This window comes from Xyrauchen texanus, chromosome 24, assembly GCF_025860055.1.
Source record: "Xyrauchen texanus isolate HMW12.3.18 chromosome 24, RBS_HiC_50CHRs, whole genome shotgun sequence".
Classification (NCBI taxonomy): Eukaryota; Metazoa; Chordata; class Actinopteri; order Cypriniformes; family Catostomidae; genus Xyrauchen; species Xyrauchen texanus.
Window position 1 is genome coordinate 764,446 of NC_068299.1, and position 22,470 is coordinate 786,915.

Sequence of the window (22,470 nt, forward strand, 5' to 3'; positions counted from 1 at the left end):
CCTGAAACACCTCCCTAGGGAGGCGCCCAGGGGGCATACTTACCAGATGCCCAAACCACCTCAACTGACTCCTTTCGACGCAAAGGAGCAGCGGCTCTACTCCGAGCTCCTCACGGATGACTGAGCTCCTCACCCTATCTCTAAGGGAGAAGGGAGAAGTATTTAGAGCCCCTGTGAGCAAGCTGAAGGCGACTGTGGTAAGGAACACAGTTGGAGTTGGCATTAGGTCACCCCTTAAGTCCATCGTAACAGACCGAAGTGATGTTTGGCAACGGCTGCATTTAGTCGTCATCATTCAGTGACACGTAGCAGTGGAGTCCAACACCAAGCCGGTTCTGGTGACCTCAGGATAGGAGTCCCGAGGTTGAGACAGGGAAACAAATAGAATAATATTAGCATAGATGCCATTACATTTATTGCAGAGTTATTGAGTGTGGAGCGGAGGGGGGCGGGGCCGGGTCAGAATATCGCGCGCCCGGTCCCCAATCGGCCTGATGAGGCGCGCTAGGGATAAAGGCCAACACGGTGTGAAAGAGAGAGAGAGAGAGAGAGAGAGAGAGAAAGTTCACTCACTGGTTCTCTGATGTACTGTCGCGTGGTCCTCGAACACTCCTCCACACTCCGGCGGACGACAGCCACTCCAACCCCGGGCGAACCAGAGTGAAACCTTCGACCCCCAGCGGGCAGAACGCGCCTCCGCTTTTCTGGCAGCAAATGGGGACACTCCTCCGCCCCTGGCAGCGGCCCTACCGCTCCGGGCAGTCGGGGCGTTTCTTCCCTCCTCCCCTCGCGGACGGCGGTCTCCCTCGACCCCTCCGCGTCTCTGGGGATGGCAGGGCACTCCTCCGCCCCCGGCAGCGGCTCCCTCGCTCCAGGCGGTCGGGGTATCCAGTCCCCACTTGCCCTGCGGACGACGGCGGTTCCCCGCACCCGGTGGTCGGGCTACTCCGTCACCCGGCAGATGGCAGCGGCGCTCCCCTGGGTGGACGGCAGTGTCGAGGACTCTGCGACGGGCATCCCTCCTCCTTCCCGGGCTTCGGCACCAATGTAACGTGATCAATGGAAAGGAGGAGGCGAGAACCGGCTTGTCAACATAAATAGTATTTTAATGAGAAACTTAAAACGAGGACATAAACACACACATGACGGACATGCCCGTAATTCTCTATCTCTCGAACCATCGTCACCGGCCGCGCGCCTCAAGACGAATGGTGGACCGGTGCGCGATATTCTGACCCGGCCCCGCCCCCCTCCGCTCCACATTGAGTTATATCCGGCAGACCTACCTAAAGCAGCTATTGTGTGTTGAAGAATAAATTAGGTGTATGTCTGGCTGAATAGAGTCTTTAGACTTAAACTGAAGGAGTGTGTCTGAGTCCCAAACAGTGTTTGGGAGACTATTCCATAGTTTAGGAGCCAAATATGAAAAGGATATTCTTCCTTTTGTGGATTTTGATATTCTATGAATTATTAACTAGCTAGGCCATTCAAAGCTTTGTACGTAGTTAACAGAATATTAAAATGAATACGTAATGTAACAGGTAGCCAATGTAACGAATGTAACAATGTAACGATGATAAAATGGGGCTAATATGATCATATTTCTTGGTTCTCGTCAGCACTCTGGCTGCTGCATTTTGAACCAATTGAAGTTTATTTATTGATCTTGCTGGACATCCTCCCAGTAATGCATCACAATAATCTAGTCTTGAGGTCATGAACGCACTAAGTAGTTTTTCGGGATCCGCAACAGAGAGCATGTGCCGTAATTTAGCAATATTTCTGAGGTGGAAGAATGCTGTGCTACAAACATTTGTAATGTGATTTTCAAAACATAGATTGGTATCAAATATAACACCTAAGTTCTTCGCTGTTGAAGATGATGTAACAGTACATCCATCTAGAGTCAAATTATATTTTACCGGCTTATTTTTTAGAGATTTTTGGTCCCATAATTAGTACCTCTGTTATGTCGGAATTGATTAGAAGGAAATTTCTGGCCATCCAATCTCTGATTTCATTGATACATTCTGCTAATAAATCTCGTCAGGTTTCGAATAGGGATGGGCATCATCAATAATTTGATATTCGAATATTTAAGCTCATAAAAACCGCATACTCGAATATTCTATTATTTAAATGGTAATTCATAAAAAAGAAAGAGATTATAGTCATGGCCATTTAAAAAAATTAATAAAACAAGCTTCTAATTATATCCAAAATGAGCTTGTATCATGTCCTGTGCTTTTTTTGTTAAAAACATTTAAACAAGCAATGCGTGAAAACAAAATAAACGCAATTAACGCAATTAACGTACAGGTTACGTATAAACACTCGGCATATAACAGTAATGTTTATATTGTATCTCATGTTTCTGTTGAGAAAAACAAGCATATCACGTGCTCAGTAAACTATACTCATTTACACACCAGTTTCATTGATGGAAAGTCTTTCTCTTATGCCATGTTTGTTGTTTACAGAAGCGTTGAGGGGATTCTGTTGCTATGGGGACGATGCGTTCTGACGAGCAGCACATATATGGGAGTAAAGTGTACACCGCTAATCCTGTACATTTAAACAGGAGTTTGGCATAATCAGTTTAGAATATCTTTTTAATTGGGTGTCTTTAATATGTAAAGAAACACAAACCTCTAACTACACATTATTGCAATATAAATGTATCGCTTATTAAGAAACACTTTATTATTAACTAGTTTACTGGATAATGGAGCAGCAAAATTAACAGTAATTCCAGTCTTCAGTAGTAAAGAATCCAGTGTTTTATTTATTTATTTATTTATTTATTTATTTATTTCCCAAAAATATTTCAACTTGTATCTGTAACTTTTAAATCTATTTTTTGGTTTAATTTAGTTGATAGATATCAGCTCACTTTTCATTCATACAGTTATTTTCTGGAACCCATTCAACGTAAATATTGTTATAAATTGTAAATAAATACTAATAATGACAATAATAATAATAAATTGTAATTATTATTATAATTATTGACTTTTTTAATGTTAATTTTAAATACAACAGTAATACATTTAAATCGTGGACGTTATAAACCTTCACGCTTTTATTTTGACATTCTGAAGTCTCCAGGACGTCCTGTATGTGTCTGTTTGTGGGCTAGTTCACAGTAGTTTAATTCACTTCTTATTAAAATTCTGGTCAAATGCTCCTCCGGTGCCGTTCTAAATGTATATTATAAGTGAACCAAACTATTGAGCATCTACATTTGAGATGTTGTACGTGAGTATCGCTCAAATATTGTGCACCGCGTGAAGGCTAAACATAGCCGCGAGTGCCTCACCAGCCTGTGCGTGTGTGTCAACAGAGCAGCTCCATTCACTAACACGCAGGCGCTGCGCATACTATATATTTACCTATTAAACAGCCTTTTTTGATTCACAGAGCTATCACACGTCTACTGTTGCTCAGGTGGTAGAGTGGGTCGGACACTAATCGCAGTGTTGGCGGTTTGATTCCCGGCCCACACGACTCCATATGCCGAAGTGTCCTTGGGCAAGGCTAGCACCTTGCGTGGCATCTCTGCCATCATTGGTGCGTGAGTGTGTGTGTGAATGGGTGAATGAGACCAGGGTCGGACTTGTAATCTGGCATACCGGGCATTTTCCCAGTGGAGCAACGCAGTTTGGGGACGATCAGGGGCGGAATGGCCATCGGGAGAACCGAGCCACGAAACACGTTGAATGGGCCGCAATAAGCTAAAACGAGCCGCCGCATTAAGTAGAACGGATCACAAAACGGTGCCGTGATATGCAGAAAATCACAGCGAACACCCGATCTAAATGCAGATGCGATCCATGTATCGGATCGGTGCATCCCTAATAACCGATAGCTCCAAAAAGCAACTATTGGCACCGTTTAATCGGTTAGACTGATATATCGGTCTGTCTCTAATTTGCATCCTGCCCTGGCAAACATTTTATCAATGTACATCAATGGGATATTTTCAAACTTTAATCTTGAATTGAGAAGTACAAAGAAGCACTATGAGGACTTTCAAGTGTTCCAGCAGTGCGTCCTTGCACACAGGAATTACCAGAGACTGTATGAACTACTGTAATGGGCTGCTCGAGGTAGTAATTTGATGTTGTTTGTACATTTAATCATGTCTACTGAAGTTAAATACTCCAGTAAAATATTATCTTTGGTGCGTGACCGTAGTGATGCACTGCGGTCGTTTTTTTTGTCATGTTTTTGTTGCTTTCGAAATTCCTTAAGGAACATTTTTCCGTTTTTGGAATGCAGATGCACTGCAGAGAAATATGTACTTCCTTTTAATGATCAGACCGGTTGAAAACCTGTTTCAGTGTGTGAGGGTGTATCTGATAAGTGTGTGTGCGTGTATGTGTGTATGTGTGTATGCGTGTATGCGTGTATGCGTGTATGAGTGTGTGCGTGTGTGCGTGTGTGCGTGTATGTGTGTATGTGTGTATGTGTGTATGAGTGTGTGAGTGTATATGTGTGTGAGTGTATGAGTGCTTGTGTGAGTGTGTGAGTGTGCGGGTGTGTGGGTGTGAGTGTGCGGGTGTGCGAGTGTGCGGGTGTGCGAGTGTGCGAGTGTGCGCGTGTGCGAGTGTGCGGGTGTGCGAGTGCTTGTGCGGGTGTGCGAGTGCTTGTGTGTGTGCGTGTGTGTGTGAGTGCTTGTGTGCGTGTGTGTGTATGAGTGCTTGTGAGTGTGCGGGTGTGTGTTTGTGTGTGTGTGTGCTTGTGTGTGTGAGTGCTTGTGTGCGTGTGTGTGTATGAGTGCTTGTGAGTGTGCGGGTGTGTGTTTGTGTGTGTGTGTGCTTGTGTGTATGAGTGCTTGTGAGTGTGCGGGTGTGTGCTTGTGTGTGTGTGTGTGTATGAGTGCTTGTGAGTGTGCGGGTGTGTGCTTGTGTGTGTGTGTGTGTGTGTGTGAGTGCGAGTGCTTGTGTGCGTGTGTGTGTATGAGTGCTTGTGAGTGTGCTTGTGTGTGTTTGTGTGTGTGTGTGCTTGTGTGTATGAGTGCTTGTGTGTGTTTGTGTGTGTGTGTGCTTGTGTGTATGAGTGCTTGTGTGTGTTTGTGTGTGTGTGTGCTTGTGTGTATGAGTGCTTGTGTGTGTGTGTGTGTGCATGCGCGTGAGTGAGCAATTGTTTATGCTAGAGTGGCACATACGATACAATACAATACATACAAATACTCCGTAAAAGACATAATGATAAATAAATTAAAATGAACACATTGTTTAAAATACTACCTCTTTGAGAATTAAGTAAGGAAGTGGCCGAAGGGACAAATTAAATCTATACCTGTTGGTCCTGTTGGTAGAGGAACTCTATAAAGGGTGCCCGATGGCAGGGTCTGGAAAGCTTGGTAGCGAGGATGGGCACTGCCAGGCAGTTTGGAATCAACTTTACCCAAAACATACAGGTCATACAGGTCAGACGGACTTATTTGTTGAGCTCCAATAATCTTGCTACTACTGTTGACAATCCTTGTTAATGCATTAATGCATGCTCTCTCATGCAGACCAAAAGACAAAAGAGCAAAGAAAATGTAAGTATAGACTCAATAGGCTATTTAATACAGGGTGATTCATAATTTTGCCAGATTCCTCAAACAGAAGAGGCGTTGCTGACTGTTCTTACGCAGTCTCTGTGTATTACTTTCTGTAAAGTGGTAAAATCACGACCCGGCCCCGCTCTCCACCCTGTCACATACCTCCCTCGTTCTCTCAGGCTGGAGAGCCCCTGTCATGATGTACCTGGGGGAGGGCGCGCCTTCTGCCCGTCTGCCGTCAGGTCATCCCTACCTTCCTAAATCTGTGAGGGGACAGGGGGAGGGAAACAATAATGATTAGAATAGGGGGTACTTCCTGTAACAGTGTAGCACCCCCCCAAAAAACATTAAAATTTAAAAGAGAGTGAAAAGGCCAACGTGGAGCAACAGTGGGAGAGAGGGGACAGAGAGAGAAAGAATAAAAAAAACACTTACTCGCCGTTTCTCCGATATGCCGTAGCTTGGTACCCCGCCACTCCTCCACCCTCTAGTGGACGACAGCCGCTCCTCCCCTGGCAGATCGGAGGCAGTCCTCCGGCCCCTGGCGGACAGAACGCCCACTGCGTTCTCTGGGAGCAGAAGGGATCCCCCTGCCCCGGCAGCTGTTCTCCCGCTCCATGCGGTCGGCCAGGAGCCCCTCCCTACTCGCGGCCGTTGGTCTCAGACCCCGCCGCGTTTCAGCAGCCTGTAGGGGTCTCCTCCGCCCCTGGCAGAGGCCCTGACCGCTCCAGGCAGTCGGCTAGGAGCCCCTTCTTCCCTCACGGTCAGCGGCCATTCCTCCGCTTCCAGGCGGCTGAGCTCCTCCGTCCCCTGGCAGATGGCAGCGTCTGCTCCGTTGGGGTGGATGGTAGCGGCGAGAACTCCACTACGGCATATCCCTCCTCCTTCCCGTGTCTTCGGCACCAGTGTAAAGGGGTATAAGGGAAAGGAGCGAGAACCGGCTTAACAATATAAACAATGAATTAAATAAAAATACTCACATGCGCAACTGCCCGTAAACGCTCTCTCTCTCTCTCCCTCTCGCACCACCGTCCTTCTGCCTAAAATCAATACACATATCCTTAGTTTTGGAAACTACCACACAATGAACTCTCCCTAGCAACCGGGCCAATTTGGTTGCCTAGGAGACCTGACGAGTCACTCAGCACGCCCTGGATTCAAACTCACGACTCCAGGGGTGCTAGTCAGCGTCAATACTCGCTGAGTTACACAGACCCCTTGGAAACATTCAGTGTTAAAAATGCATCATGACACCACTTTATAAAAATGCTCAGCAACCATAAGCCATTTCATCCTCCTCCAGCAGACTCACACACGCAGTATCATCAGCAATTTTCAAGATATGCCGGTCTTCAAACTTACTGCGGCAATCATCAATGTAAAGAATGTAAAGGAGAGGCGAGAGGACACACCCTTCGGGAGAACCGGTAGATGTTAGTCACACCAGATAGACAGTCATTTACTCAAACTCTTGAGGCCTATCAGGGAGAAACTTCAGTATCCAACCAGCCATATTGGAATCTGTGCTAAACAATCTGTGAGCTTCTGAACAAGCATTTAAGTCAACAGACGTCAGCCTAAGATTATTCTTACCGCCTCAAGGTGCTTATATACAAGGTCAAGCACAGTTCAAGTTGCATCCCGCACTTCCCTTCTGGTTCTGTAAGCAAACTGCAATGGATCAAGAAAATCTTGAATTTTAACCTGTATGTCTTGTTTTAGCAATCTCTCAGAAGATTTCATAAATAGATGTTTAAAGCCACAGGCCAATCGTCATTCATACTTTTAGGTTGACTGTTTTTAGCAACAGCCACAACAGTGGACACATTTACCAGTTAAAACTGTATGTAAAAATAGGACTTGATTGTTCTGCACAGCGAATGAGCACATGCCTTCCAATACTATCAGGACCAGGACTTTACTGAACCTGAATGTATAGCCTTTGTACATTTAAATAATTGTCCTGAATGTGGTTCTGGAGAGTACTTTAAAAAAAAAAAAGCATCAGTATACAAACTTTTCATATTCGCCATACCTCTCCCACTGCATCGTTCTTAACTACTGAATCAAGTTTGTGTTCTTTCAACATGATGCCAGTATTTCCCACACCCCGTTATGCCATGACAGTGCTGCTGAAGTCTTTTTTTGTGTTGATTTTCTCCCCAATTTGTAACGCCCAATTCTCAATGCGCTCCAAGTCCTCGTGGTGGCGTAGTCACTCGCCTCAATCCGGGTGGCGGAGGACGAATCTCAGTTCCCTCCGCGTCTGAGACCGTCAATCTGCGCATCTTATTGAGTAACCACGGAGACGTAGCGCGTGTGGAGGCTTCACGCTATTCTCCGAGGCACCCACGCTCAACCCACCACATGCCCCACCGAGAGCGAGAACCACATTATAGCGACCACGAGGAGGTTACCCCATGTGACTCTACCCTCCCTAGCAACCGGCCAATTTGGTTGCTAAGGAGACCTGACTGGAGTCGCTCAGCACGCCCTGGATTCAAACTCACGACTCCAGGTGTGATAGTCCGCGTCAATACTCGCCGAGATACCCAGACCCCCCAGTGCCGCTGAAGTCTTAAAGGAGCCACGCGTCTTTTGGGACATGAGCGACAAGTTAATGCGATCGGCCAAATTACGATCACCGATCGAGTCATAGGACGTGATCGGAGGATAATTAAAATGCATGTGTCTTAAGGCGGGTGCACATTTAGGATTTATAATAGTCCTTTATGATTGTTGCTTGTCAGACTGTACGATATGAACGCATTGATATCGCCATGGCACACTGTGCGACATTGTCAGACCGCACGATATACATCGTAGCTGACTGTGGTCCCAATCGTCCCGATCAGTGAACGTGACTCACGTTACGGGAGTGTTGAGGAATAGAAGCGAAATGGCGAAATTTGCCCTCCACGGAAGAGCATTTTATTTCTCTCTCTGGACGTCAGGACATGAGCATTTCCGTTGCTCCAAAACGACTCCATCACGAGCATACGCTCACATTTACAAGAACGATGGATTTTGTCAAATAGGCCCATAAAAGACCGATCACAGAACATTACAGATGTTGAGAATGAACGTGAGTGCGGCAGGACGTCTACAGTAATAATGAGCGACCACAAGCAAATATTCATTGTGGAAATAAAAAGACTTTTATGAAAAATTACAAACTTCTCCGTTCACATTGGACAAGACAAAAAAAAAGGTGGGGTATAGTTAGTGATGCACCAAAACGAAAATTCTGGGCCGAAACCAAAAATTCAGGATGCATTTGGCCGAAAACCGAAAATTACTTATTTTTTTAATACCCATTTTTAAATACTTTTTTTTTTTTTTAAATATATAATTGTATTAATATTATACTTTTTTAAATTAATTTCATGAATTTAATTCATCTGAATTGAAAAACTACAAATCAATAAAATGATCACACTTTTATTGAAAGTAACACACCAAAATTGGACCGACAATATATAATAACAATATTAAATATATTATTCTTTATTCAGTTCTTTAACAATCAAATTTAACAGATTTTTTAAAAAAAAAATTTAAATGTACCAATTATCCAATAAATGTAACGTTCTAGAAAACTCAAATGATATGCAAAACAGCAGTCAATTACTGAACTTTGCAGCTCTATGCTAGCATCTTCAAATACAAAGTATAAATATGCTACAGTCATTTTAATGATAACAACAGGCAGAACACAGAACGGCAGAGGGCCTCTATTCTGTTTATGTAAACGTATTTATACTTTAAAATTATTGTGCAAAACAGCAGTAATGGAACTAAAACCAACCTCAGCTGTAAACGACAGATGAAGCCTCAAGTGAAGAACAAACCTTTGCAGGGCTAAACCAATGCTATACACATAGCAAATTAAAAGTCAAGAACAAAAGTTGCTCAGCTTTCTGGCAACTCAAGAACATGAGATGCTGCACTGAATAGTCTCTCTCTCCTCTCTCTCTCTCTCTCTCTCTCTCTCTCTCTGTGTGCTGGTGCAGATAAATACCTGCGTGCCGACCGCGCAAGCAATGGAAAGTGATCGTTGTTCATGCGTTCCGGTCCTTGAATAACGTATAACGTGCGAGGAAGGGGCCCCCGGTGGACTTTCTGGTGCCCTCCTAGTGAGTTGGTGCCCTACTCAGATTGCGTAGTATGCGTATAGGTTGCAGCGTTATTGCTTATTAGTGTTATATAGTATTTCCACACCGCTGACATCGTCCTTTGCTTGGCAGCGCCGTGATTATGATTGGATCGATCGAGAGTGAAACCGGAGCACTGTGGGGCGGGGAGGCGTATATATATCGGCTCATATTTTAGGCCTGTTTTCTCTTTCGGCCAAAACAAAAATAATTTCTGTGGTCGGAATTTCTGTGCATCCCTAGTTATAGCACGTACATGACGTACATTTCTATAATTGTATTTGCTGATTTGGATTCAAACGTCCCACAAATACTCAACAGTATAAATGGTTCAATCTTTCTATTTTATTTATTTATTTATTTATAAATAAAATTGGAGTGGTGTGAGTCTTAGTACATTTATTCTAAGTAAAATAGGAATTAAAATAACGTTGTAAAGAAAATGCATGATAAATGTAAAGTTCTGTTTTGTAAGTTCTGTATTTATTTAACTCGGAGAATAATGCATTCATATTGCTGACGTTACACTTTTCTCCAAGTATTTCCTGCTTATTTATTAAAACGTTTTATATAAAATGAAAATAAGACACATTGAAAGTGCTTGAGTAGAGCGATAAGTGGCACGAATGTTGCAATGGTGGGGCAAACCGGGAGCAGGTTTCTTTCCAAGTGAATTAGGGTGCGAGAGAGGAGCGTCCCGTTGTAATAGCCGTCACACTATTTGGCTACGATGCTACATGTCTGACACTGCCAGTACGTCGTCGTCGGAGGCTGAATATCATCGCAAAGGCTGTTAATCGGCCGTCTGTGAACATGTCACTGAACGTTGTAAGATTGCCGATTTTGCCCTGCGACGAGAGAAATCCTTTGGGATTCCCGAAATTTGTCTCAGACGGCAGAATCGTGACCAAAGTCGTACAGAGTGCACCCGCCTTTAGACAATATAAAGATACATTTTCTTAAGATTTTATTAATTTGCATGACTTTTCCAGACCTGTAAAACACAATTAAAAAATTCCCTGACATTGCGATATTTAGTTTTTCTGTGATATGAAAAAATACAGGATGACATGAATAGCTCTATTTGAGATGAATGAATTATTCTAGAATGATTGGGCTGATTTTGTAGGGAACTGCATCTTCATGGAAAAGAAACTGAAAATGACTTTTTATTTTTTGACTTATTTTGGGTAGATTATTTTATTATAATAATTAATACACTGTTTAATTCACCATGGTTCCATTGTATTCATGTAATACTCCTCTATCGATTCACCCTAAAGTCATTGATCTAACATGTTATGATGGTAATAATGCATGTTGCTTACCCTAAAATAAAGTTGCTCATTTGTGAATGAAGTGTCTAGAAGGGATTCGGGAGCTTACAGGAGGCTTTAATGTGAATGACAAAATAAGTAATTGTGGAGCGGAGGGGGGCGGGGCCGGGCTAGAATGTCGCACGCCCGGTCCCCAATCGGCCTGATGGGGTGCGCGAGGGATAAAGGCGGCCGGTGACGACAGTTTGAGAGAGAGAGAATTACGGGCATGTCCGTCACGTGTGTGTATGTTTGTTTGTTTTGGTTTTGAGTTTTGCCCATCTTAACCCCCTTACATTGGTGCCAAAACCCGGCAAAAAAAATTCTACTTTTCCTATTGTAAAAAAATATTGTAGACTATATGTTTATCTTACTACATCGCACGTTCTGCGATGTGACTATTGTGGATGCGCACACCGCGATGTCGATGCTGAAACGATATATTGTGCATCCCTTATGGGAACCCCGAGTCAGTAAAACAATCCATATATTACAGCAATAAAGTAACATTATATGACCACACTGAGTTTCGTCTTCGAGAGGAAGTGACCAGCAAATGGAGCACATTTGAAAAATTACATCTCTCATATTTTAACAACAAATAAGCTACATTTAATAATGTTTATTCTACGTATTTATTCAATAACGAAAACTATTGAAAAATAACTGCTGCTTTGTGTTTTGTTTGTTTTTTTGGGGAGTAATTGTCCCAAAATTAGAGCTGTCATTTACATTTGATCAATGACCGTGTTTGCGTGACGTACACATCACATATGTGTGTTTAGTGTGTTAGCTCATGTGCATGTTTGCATTTCTACTTCCCTTGAAAGCGCACATTTCGGTCCTGAAGAGCGACTGGTAAATAATGACGTATGGCGCACTGTTGAATAGAGGTCAGGCGTGTTTCAGGCTCTTTGCGGGTCTCAACAGGGTGTTTTCTAATTAGTTTTCTAACTAGTGTGCTCTTCAGGGTATATATATATATATATATATATATGATACGATGACCTGCAAGAAGGAGGACGCTCTTTCTCTCGCTGTAATGCACAGAAAAGAGATGTTGTTTTTCCTCTCTGTGCTGTCAGTATTTTTATCATGGGTTGGTCTCTATAGATTCTCTGGCCTGGTTTTCTTGACAGTTTGTCTGCACTCACAATCCGTCACGGACTAAAGATGTGCACAGATGGACAGCCACATCAATGTCTCTGCCCAACAGATACAAATCCGATCTTTGATTCCAGCGCTATATGCAATTAAAAATAGCTAACTTCTGTGATTATGCTAAAGTTAAAAGATGGGATTTATATGCAGTGCTCGCGTTTGCGTGTGTGTCTGTCTGTGTGTGTGTGCACTCTGGGTATTTTACCCCTCGGGGCTTGTTGTCATGGAAATATATGTCCGTGTGCATAAGCTGTGCTCTAGTGCTGGCCGATATGTAAAAAATATTTTTGCGATAATTGCCTTATCGTGATTAATATAGTCAACCTCTCTGCCGAGGGTCGGTGAATTTTTGTGCTTTATTGATTTTGCTTTAAAAAATTTATTCATTTACTGAAACACCAAAAACATAAAAGACATTCCTAAATTCAAATTGCACTTTAAACTAAACGAAAAAAGCAATAAAATAACGAAGTGATCAAAAAATCTTTTCAAACCTAAACAATTACGTCTCCAGCGGCCCATCACGCAAGTATCCGTCAACGACAACAGGTGGAAAATTACTAATAACCTTCAGATTAAGAGCTAAAGACAATTACAAATGTAAAGATAATAATAATCATAATATATAAGCCTAATAAATTCCCTTGTGTTCTCAAAATAATGCTGTTAAATGTGTTCTCAAGTTTGTGTTTGTATCGTTTTATTAATACGGTTAATGCTGCCGATACAAAATAAAATAAAACTCAATTTTAGGTTGAAGGTGAATGTGACTTGGAGCCAATTATCTTGTGATTTAATCACTTTCATCTTTGTTTCTTTAATAAAATAAAATATATATATTGCGTTCACAATGCATGCCAACCGCGAGGAAATAAAGCGAATTAAACTCACAGCACCTCCCGAGATGTTTGGAGATAATTTGCAGCTTTCGCACAGACGACGTTATTCTATAATGACGAATAAAACAAAGAAAAGCGTGAAAACTGTTTACATGCACGTGTTCCACGTGACAGGCTCGCGCTACACGCCTTTGAACAAACAGCGAATCACGTGAATTTTTTTGATGTATTTATTTTTACTTTATAAATGCGATTTTAAATTATTAAACAATAAAAACGTTAAAAAAAAGACGTTTCTAAATTCAAATTGCACTTAAAACTAAATGAAAAATGCAGTAAAACATTGAAGATCACGGAATCTGCAATGCATGCCAACCGCGAGGAAATAAAGCGAATTAAACTCACAGCACCTCCCGAGATGTTCGGAGATAATTTGCAGCTTTCGCACAGACGACGTTATTCTATAATGACGAATAAAAGAAAGAAAAGACTGAAAACTCTTGACAGTCTCGCGCTGCGCGACTCTGAACAAACAGCGACTCAGACACGAGCATTGACGGCTTTTCTTTTGTCTGTTCTTAAACGTATAATAAAGTGTGTTTCTTTAAGCGCGTGTCGTTGTGACTAACAGCTTGTCATGTGTCACTCCGAGACGTCTTACGGGTCACCCGCCTGTTTGGGCAAATTAGCAAAATGACCCGTGCATGAAATACCTGCATTTGGGCGAGGAGCTCGAGAACTGGATTTGGCGGGTGCCCGTTTCACACCCTGGTCACTGTTCACTTTCATATCTTGGGTTGATTTAAAAAAAAAAAAAAAAAAAAAGATTTTTAAGATTTAAACTCATTTACACTGAATTGGGAACTTTTCACCAGGTCCTCAGCATTTATTTTTATGTAGAGATTTACAGTTTCTACTTCATTGGCTGTGCGTGCATACACCGGCGGATGGCGCGTGCACGCTACGACTGCTATGAGATAACGGACTATATCATTTTAGGAGTTTAGACCCATAAAGATGTCTTTATATTCTCTCAGACTTGAGATATACAAATGCAGGTATCTCCTGACCTCTTCCTCTGTTGTTGTTGTCTCGAGTTGTTTACAGGTAATTTAGGGATTACAAGATTTAATTACTTGTTTTGTACATTTAAAAATGAAAAGACCACAAAGAAAGTAACTTTTCTAGTTACTATACTATATATAACCATATAACGTTTAAAAGAGACATGGTGGTTTTCAAAAGTCCAATGTTTCTATCGAATTTATCTAATTTATTATGGTTTATTTTCATTGCAAATGAATAACAGCAATGGCAACATTTTGAGGGAAAAGTTCAATTGGAAAGAAACCTGCATTTTAGAGGTTACTTGTAATTTGGTATGGATTCCTATTATTGTAAAAGTGTCGAGAATGTTGATTTATTGATGGAAATGCTACAGTGCATTTAGAAAAATCTAAACAATTAGTGACTCTCCTCAATCCGCGTCAATCCGCACATCTATCACGTGGCATGTTGAGCTCGTTGCCACGGAGACATAATGTGTGCATCCACGCTCATCTCAACGTGGGCCCCACCGAGAGTGAGAAACACATTGTAGCCCTGAATTCAAACTAGCGAACTAGCGAACTCCAGGGGTGGTAGCCAGCGTCTTTACCACTGAGCTACCCAGACCCCCCGATACATGTTATCATTGAATATTGACAAATGTCTAGCGACAATGACATTAACTAGCGCTTCTTCATGACAGCAACGGCTCAATTGTGAGTGTTGGCACCTTGTGCACCCACTAATTAGTGCAAATAAAACCAGGTGCACGGTTAGAAAAAAATGGCTGCATGGGTGCTCGAGCACTCTGCTGATGACTAAATTTCCGTCTTGTGTCTTGTACGCAGACGTCTTGCGTTCGCATCTAACCGAACTATACTTTCGGCTTTGTAGACATTTTAATAAACTAGTTAGAGTATGAAAAATGCTTTTACCAGACTTTCCTTTGAAGAAGTCCATAAAGTGCCTGAAGTTGTAGAAACGCATATATTTTTGTTGAATACTATCATTCTGTGAAACATTACATGTGTATTTTAAATAGTAAAATGTAGCAATGATGTCAAAATGCTCAATTTGAGCTGTGCAAATGCAGGATTGATTTCGGCTTGCAACATACGATGTAATTTTGATGCTAGTTCAGACTCGTGTGGGGCTGTTTCAGACGGAGACGTGTAATTGAGAGCAGGACGTTTCTGTGGTGAGTGTGAGATGTTTGTTTAAAACCCCGTCAGACCAGCTCACCGCAAGCTTCTGTTGCCTGGAAGTTTATTTAAGGGCGTAATGAAGTGACATGAGAACGTCATCCGTGCCAGAACTCTAAACGTGAGTCGTGTGTCAGTGTAATTTGTCAAAGGTTCTGCTGTATTTGCTGTAATGCTTCACTGGTGCTCATGGAGATCTGGAGTTATTTACATTTCCATAAATGTTCCAGGAGATGCTGCGTCTGATATCCTGATGCTTCTGCTGTGTTTGTTAATGGCTTTAACTCAGGATGGGGTGATTCTGACACAGGTGGAGGTGTGTGTCAAGTCCACTTACCTTCTGTTCCACTGAGATGCTTTTGGCTCTGATGCTCAGCTGGTGGACCTGTGAACTTCTCTTATAACTGGCCCATTTCCACTGACTTCAGAGCAGATGACTGATGACTGAATCTCTCTCCCAATCTTGCAGTTATAATTGAGTCCACTGGGGGGCGCTGTGGATGTGCGTCGTCGGGATGTTCAATCAGAGAAGAAAATATCATTGCATCTTTGCGTTTGAAAGCAAAGCCAAATGATTCTTATTACGTTTTGCTGTATTGGTATTGGGGTCTTGTTGGAGTCATGCAAACCAACGGACGGAAATCTGCTTTTATGGTGGGAAAAATATGTAAAATATATGTGACGTGAAACTCCAAAGTATTTGTGTATGTGCACCGACAGAGTGTATTTTATAAAAATCCAACTTTCACCATTTGTTTTTCTGAATAATAACATGTGGAATCTAAATAATGTGACGGCCTTTATTAAGAAAGTTGATATACGTGCGTTACCCTCATGCTGTTGGTGTTGGTTTCTTTTTCCCCCTAAAGAAGTTATCTTATTTTGAAACTGTTCTTGGTAGCTTTTGTGACTAAAAGAAAATATACATTTCATGTACAGTACATGTCATAGGCCTACTTATTAACGCACATTTTAGTTTACGAGTAATCAAGTATTTTTTTTATGGATTAGAGTACTAAAATCTAAATAATTACTCAAAAATGCCAGCACAACAGCACATCAACACAACAGCACAAAATCACATCAGCACAAAATCACATCAGCACAAAATCACAACAGGACATCATCACAACAGCACAAAATCACATCAGCACAAAATCACAACAGGACATCATCACAACAGCACAAAATCACAACAGCACAGCACATCAGCACATCATCACATCAGCACAAAATCACAACAGCACAAGCACAACAGGACATCACATCAGCACATCATCACAACAGCACAAAATCACAACAGCACAAAATCACATCAGCACAACAGCACAAAATCACATCAGCACAACAGCACATCATCACATCAGCACAACAGCACAAAATCACAACAGCATAAAATCACAACAGCACAAAATCACATCAGCACAACAGCACAAAATCACATCAGCACAACAGCACAAAATCACAACAGCACAAAATCACATCAGCACATCAGCACAAAATCACAACAGCACAAAATCACCAACAGGACATCATCACAACAGCACATCATCACAACAGCACAAAATCACATTAGCACAACAGCACAAAATCACAACAGCACAAAATCACATCATCACAACAGCACAAAATCACCAACAGGACATCATCACAACAGCACATCATCACAACAGCACAAAATCACATTAGCACAACAGCACAAAATCACAACAGCACAAAATCACATCATCACAACAGCACATCATCACAACAGCACAAAATCACATCAGCACAAAATCACAACAGCACAAAATCACAATCACAACGGCACACAATCACAACAGCACAAAATAACATCATCACAACAGCACAAAATCACAACAGCACAAAATCACATCAGCACAACAGCACAAAATCACAACAGCACAAAATCACAATCACAACAGCACATAATCACATCGGCACAAAATCACATAATCACAACAGCACAAAATCACAATCACAACAGCACATAATCACATCGGCACAAAATCACAAAATCACAACAGCACAAAATCACCAACAGGACATCATCACAACAGCACATCATCACAACAGCACAAAATCACATCAGCACAAAATCACAAAATCACATCAGCACAAAATCACAAAATCACATTAGCACAACAGCACAAAATCACAACAGCACAGCACATCAGCACATCATCACATCAGCACAAAATCACAACAGCACAAGCACAACAGGACATCACATCAGCACATCATCACAACAGCACAAAATCACAACAGCACAAAATCACATCAGCACAACAGCACAAAATCACATCAGCACAACAGCACATCATCACATCAGCACAACAGCACAAAATCACAACAGCATAAAATCACAACAGCACAAAATCACATCAGCACAACAGCACAAAATCACATCAGCACAACAGCACAAAATCACAACAGCACAAAATCACATCAGCACATCAGCACAAAATCACAACAGCACAAAATCACCAACAGGACATCATCACAACAGCACATCATCACAACAGCACAAAATCACATTAGCACAACAGCACAAAATCACAACAGCACAAAATCACATCATCACAACAGCACAAAATCACCAACAGGACATCATCACAACAGCACATCATCACAACAGCACAAAATCACATTAGCACAACAGCACAAAATCACAACAGCACAAAATCACATCATCACAACAGCACATCATCACAACAGCACAAAATCACATCAGCACAAAATCACAACAGCACAAAATCACAATCACAACGGCACACAATCACAACAGCACAAAATAACATCATCACAACAGCACAAAATCACAACAGCACAAAATCACATCAGCACAACAGCACAAAATCACAACAGCACAAAATCACAATCACAACAGCACATAATCACATCGGCACAAAATCACATAATCACAACAGCACAAAATCACAATCACAACAGCACATAATCACATCGGCACAAAATCACAAAATCACAACAGCACAAAATCACCAACAGGACATCATCACAACAGCACATCATCACAACAGCACAAAATCACATCAGCACAAAATCACAAAATCACATTAGCACAACAGCACAAAATCACATCATCACAACAGCACAAAATCACATCAGCACAAAATCACAACAGCACAAAATCACAATCACAACAGCACACAATCACAACAGCACAAAATAACATCATCACAACAGCACAAAATCACATCAGCACAAAATCACATCAGCACAACACCACAAAATCACAACAGCACAAAATCACAATCACAACAGCACATAATCACATCGGCACAAAATCACATAATCACAACAGCACAAAATCACAACAGCACAAAATCACAATCACAACAGCACAATCACATCGGCACAAAATCACATAATCACAACAGCACAAAATCACATAATCACATTAGCACAAAATCACATAATCACAGCAGCACATAATCACAGCAGCACAAAATCACATCAGCACAACAGCACAAAATCACATAAGCACAATAGCACAAAATCACAACATCACATCATCACAACAGCACAAAATCACATCAGCACAATATCACAACATCACATCATCACAACAGCACAACAGCACAAAATCACATAATCACATTAGCACAAAATCACATCAGCACAGCAGCGCATAATCACAGCAGCGCATAAACACAACAGCACAAAATCACATCATCACAACAGCACAGCAGCACAACATCACAAAATCACAACAGCACAAAATCACAATCACAACATCACAAAATCACAACAGCACAGCAGCACAACAACACATCAACACAACAGCACAAAATATATTGTGAGTGTGTGAGTGTTTGTGTGTATGTGTGTGTGTGTGTGTGTGTGTGTGTACAACACACACACACACTCACTCACTCTCACACTAACACACCCACATGTACGTATCTCTGACCCCCTTTACACTAGGGATGGACGTTTTCATCAAATTTTTGTCAATTACTGTAACCCACACAAAATTGTAATCAGTTACTTTGAAATTGAAGTGTTACACATAAAAGCAGATTCACATCTCACGGTCCGCATAACTCAGACAAGAACTGAATACCAATAGAGTACAATTCTATAAGAATCAAAATATTAGAAGTATTGCCACACTTGTTGAAAGCATCAATGACGCCATGACATTGAATTATTTTATCCATCACCTCGACGACACACATTCACGGCGCCCCCCCGTGGACTCAGTTGTAACTGCGAGATTTGGAGAGAGATTCAGAGGGGAAGTAAAATTGCAGGCAAATGCGCAAAGGGAAATTAATTTGCGATATTCGAGTATTGTTTATAATAGTCCACTAGCTGGTGCAGAACGAGTCTTGGAATAGTCGATTATTCGTGCACATTCTTGGTTGTCACCAGGTATTAAGATGCGTTTCAGGTGATCCGATCACAAGTGGTCAGCGCTAAATACAGCTCTAAACGGATCGGATCACTAAAACAACATACAGAGGTTGACAAAAAAGCATGTGACCACATCGTATTTGAGGTGTTCTTTAAATCCGGTCTCACGTGCTCGTGAAATTCGTTCAGCTAAATCTGAGCGCTGAATCCCTGGAGTGAGTTTAAACTAGGCCAGAAATCTGACGAGGGACAATCACTCGGTGGAGAACTACACATGGATATTTTTACCAAGCCTCCAGTGGACATCCACCTCTAATTAACAGCAAATTAACTTTTAATAAGCTGAGGGAGGGTTGGCGGTGTTTCATTTGTAGGCTGAGCTCTAGAGGAGGTCAGTCCTACTTTAGCTGCGTTTCGTTAATGTTGCCCCTAATTGTACTGCAGCGCTTGGAAAGGTCACGGCTCTCATCTGCAGCTACAGGGTTCCCACGGTCTTGGAAAACCTGGAAATATCAGGGAATTTTAAAACGGTGTTCCCCAATGCCTGGAAAAGTCATGGGAATGAATGATAGCTGAAAAGTCTTTCAGTCAACCCAGATATTGCTCCTGTGGAGCGTTAAACTTTCATGCATGACAAAGTGATGTTCGATATGTGAGCAAATTGTTCTTTTGGGTCAGTTCTAATTTGAAATGGCACACAAGACAATCTAATCAATGAAATCGGTCCGGTTTTCAGAAACTAACGATGCACAGATGTGCCGATTGGCATTGGCCGATACGTTTCAATTTCACATGATGCCACATTAGTCAATAGTCAATATTATTATTATTATAAACTTTCATAAAATAATATAAACAAAGCAATGCAACAAAGACAATAATACACAAGTAAAAAGAAAATATCCTAAATTATGTAAACACTTCTTGCAGAAAATATAAATATCAAATAAAAATAAACACTTCTTGGAATTTTTTTTTTAATAAAAAATAAACAAATGACTGAATAGAAATGAGTTAATGCAGTGCACATCTTTCACTTTGGCTAATATTGTTTAGCGTGCTTCATTTTGAGGTGGTAAATCAGATCGCTTGTTTTACCTCGAGTAGATGCAGATGACGTTTATTTGCCCCGTGTCTGCTTTTGTGAACCAGTGTTTTGTGAACAGATGTCGCACCTGTTTTAATAACAAGCTTGATGTTTCTATCGATCATATCAGCAATAATTCATCAAATGATGGAGAGGTACAAATGTGCGGTGTCGGAAGCACATTTACATTTACTCATTGACGAATAATACATCATAAGCGATTCGTCTTAAGGAGACAGTGCTATGAAAAGTGCCATATTACAAAGTTTCACTAGCATCAGAATAGTATTCAAAACAGATTGGAGTGCAACAAGATTTTTATGTAAGTGAATGATTAAGTGCTCATGGAAAAGATGTGTTTTTAGCCATGAAGACCAAGAGAGTGAGGGAAGGTCATTCCACCAACGTGGTACAATGAAACCGAAAGTCCGGGAAAGTGTTTTGGTGCCTCTGTGTGTTGGTACAACATGGCGACGTTCCTTAGCCGACCACAGGCTTCTAGTGGGCGTGTAGCTCTACAGAAATGATTTTAGGTATTACCCCTAGATTTCTGTACATTTTGGAAGGCGATACTGGTGATGCTGTGTCTGACAGCAGTGCTGGCTAGAAAGACAAGGAGCTCAGTCTTCGCTGGGTTGAGTTGCAGGTGGTGTTCCTTTATCGAGGCCGAGATATCTGCCAGGAAGGCAGAGATTCGAGCAGTCACGGTAGTGACGTTGGGCTGGAAAGACAAGTAGAGTTGCATGTTATCAGCGTAGCTGTGATAAGGGAAACCATGTGACTGAATGATGGGTCCCAGTGATGATGTGTATATAGAGAACTGAAGTGGCCCAAACACTGAGCCCTGCGGTACCCCAGTAAGCCACTGATGTGACTTGGACAACTCGTCTGTCCAGGCTACCTTGAAGGACCTACCTGAGATATTTACATTTATACATTTGGCAGATGCTTTTATCCAAAGAGACTTACAAAAGAGGAAAACATAAGCGAATCATCTTAAGGAGACAGTGGTACGAAAAGGGCCATACGACAAAGTTTCACTAGCATCAGAATCATATTCAAAACAGAGGAATGTATTATTTTTATTATATTTTTTTGTGCATGGTTAATGCTCTTGGAAAAGATGTGTTTTAAGTCATTTCTTGAAGACAGAGAGTGAGTCAGCTTCACGGATGGAGTTGGGAAGGTCATTCCACCAACGTGGTATGATGAAGCCGAAAGTTCGGGAAAGTGTTTTGGTTCCTCTTTGTGTTGATGCAACACAGCAAGTTGCCGCTCATTGGCCGACCGCGGGCTTCTGGTGGGCGTGTAGCTCTGCAGAGATGATTTTAGGTGTGCTGGAGCAGACCCAGTGACTGTTTTGTGTGCAGCATCACACTCTTAAATTGAATGCGTGCATCAACCGGCAGCCAGTGGAGAGAGACAAGGAGGGGTGTAACATGTGCTGCTGCATTCTGGATCATTTGCAGGGGTTTAATTGCACATGCAGGAAGTTCTGCAATGAGAGAGTTACCGTGCATTCAGACTGGAGGCAGCGAGAGTGTAAAAATTAGCTCTGGCCAACAACGCTATCGAAGATTCAAGGACGCTCTGACGAAGTTGAAATAGGCGGCAACGTTCATTGAAAATGCTTGGTTTTGTGAACTAAATTTAAAGGGGCCACAAAACATCCAGACATGTCGACCGGTATCGTTTTGCCGACATATCACAATATTTAGATTTGCATTAGC

General features: G+C 41.8%; 1 protein-coding gene and 1 long non-coding RNA gene across 3 annotated transcripts in view; one reads left to right on the plus strand and one right to left on the minus strand.

Moving 5' to 3' along the window:
- The window catches only part of LOC127617622 (uncharacterized), a 143,814-nt gene that overhangs the window by 64,998 nt on the left and 56,346 nt on the right, over window positions 1-22,470 (minus strand). The gene's annotated exons all lie outside the window — the stretch shown is intronic.
- The window catches only part of LOC127617620 (inositol polyphosphate-5-phosphatase A), a 257,918-nt gene that overhangs the window by 35,235 nt on the left and 200,213 nt on the right, over window positions 1-22,470 (plus strand). The gene's annotated exons all lie outside the window — the stretch shown is intronic.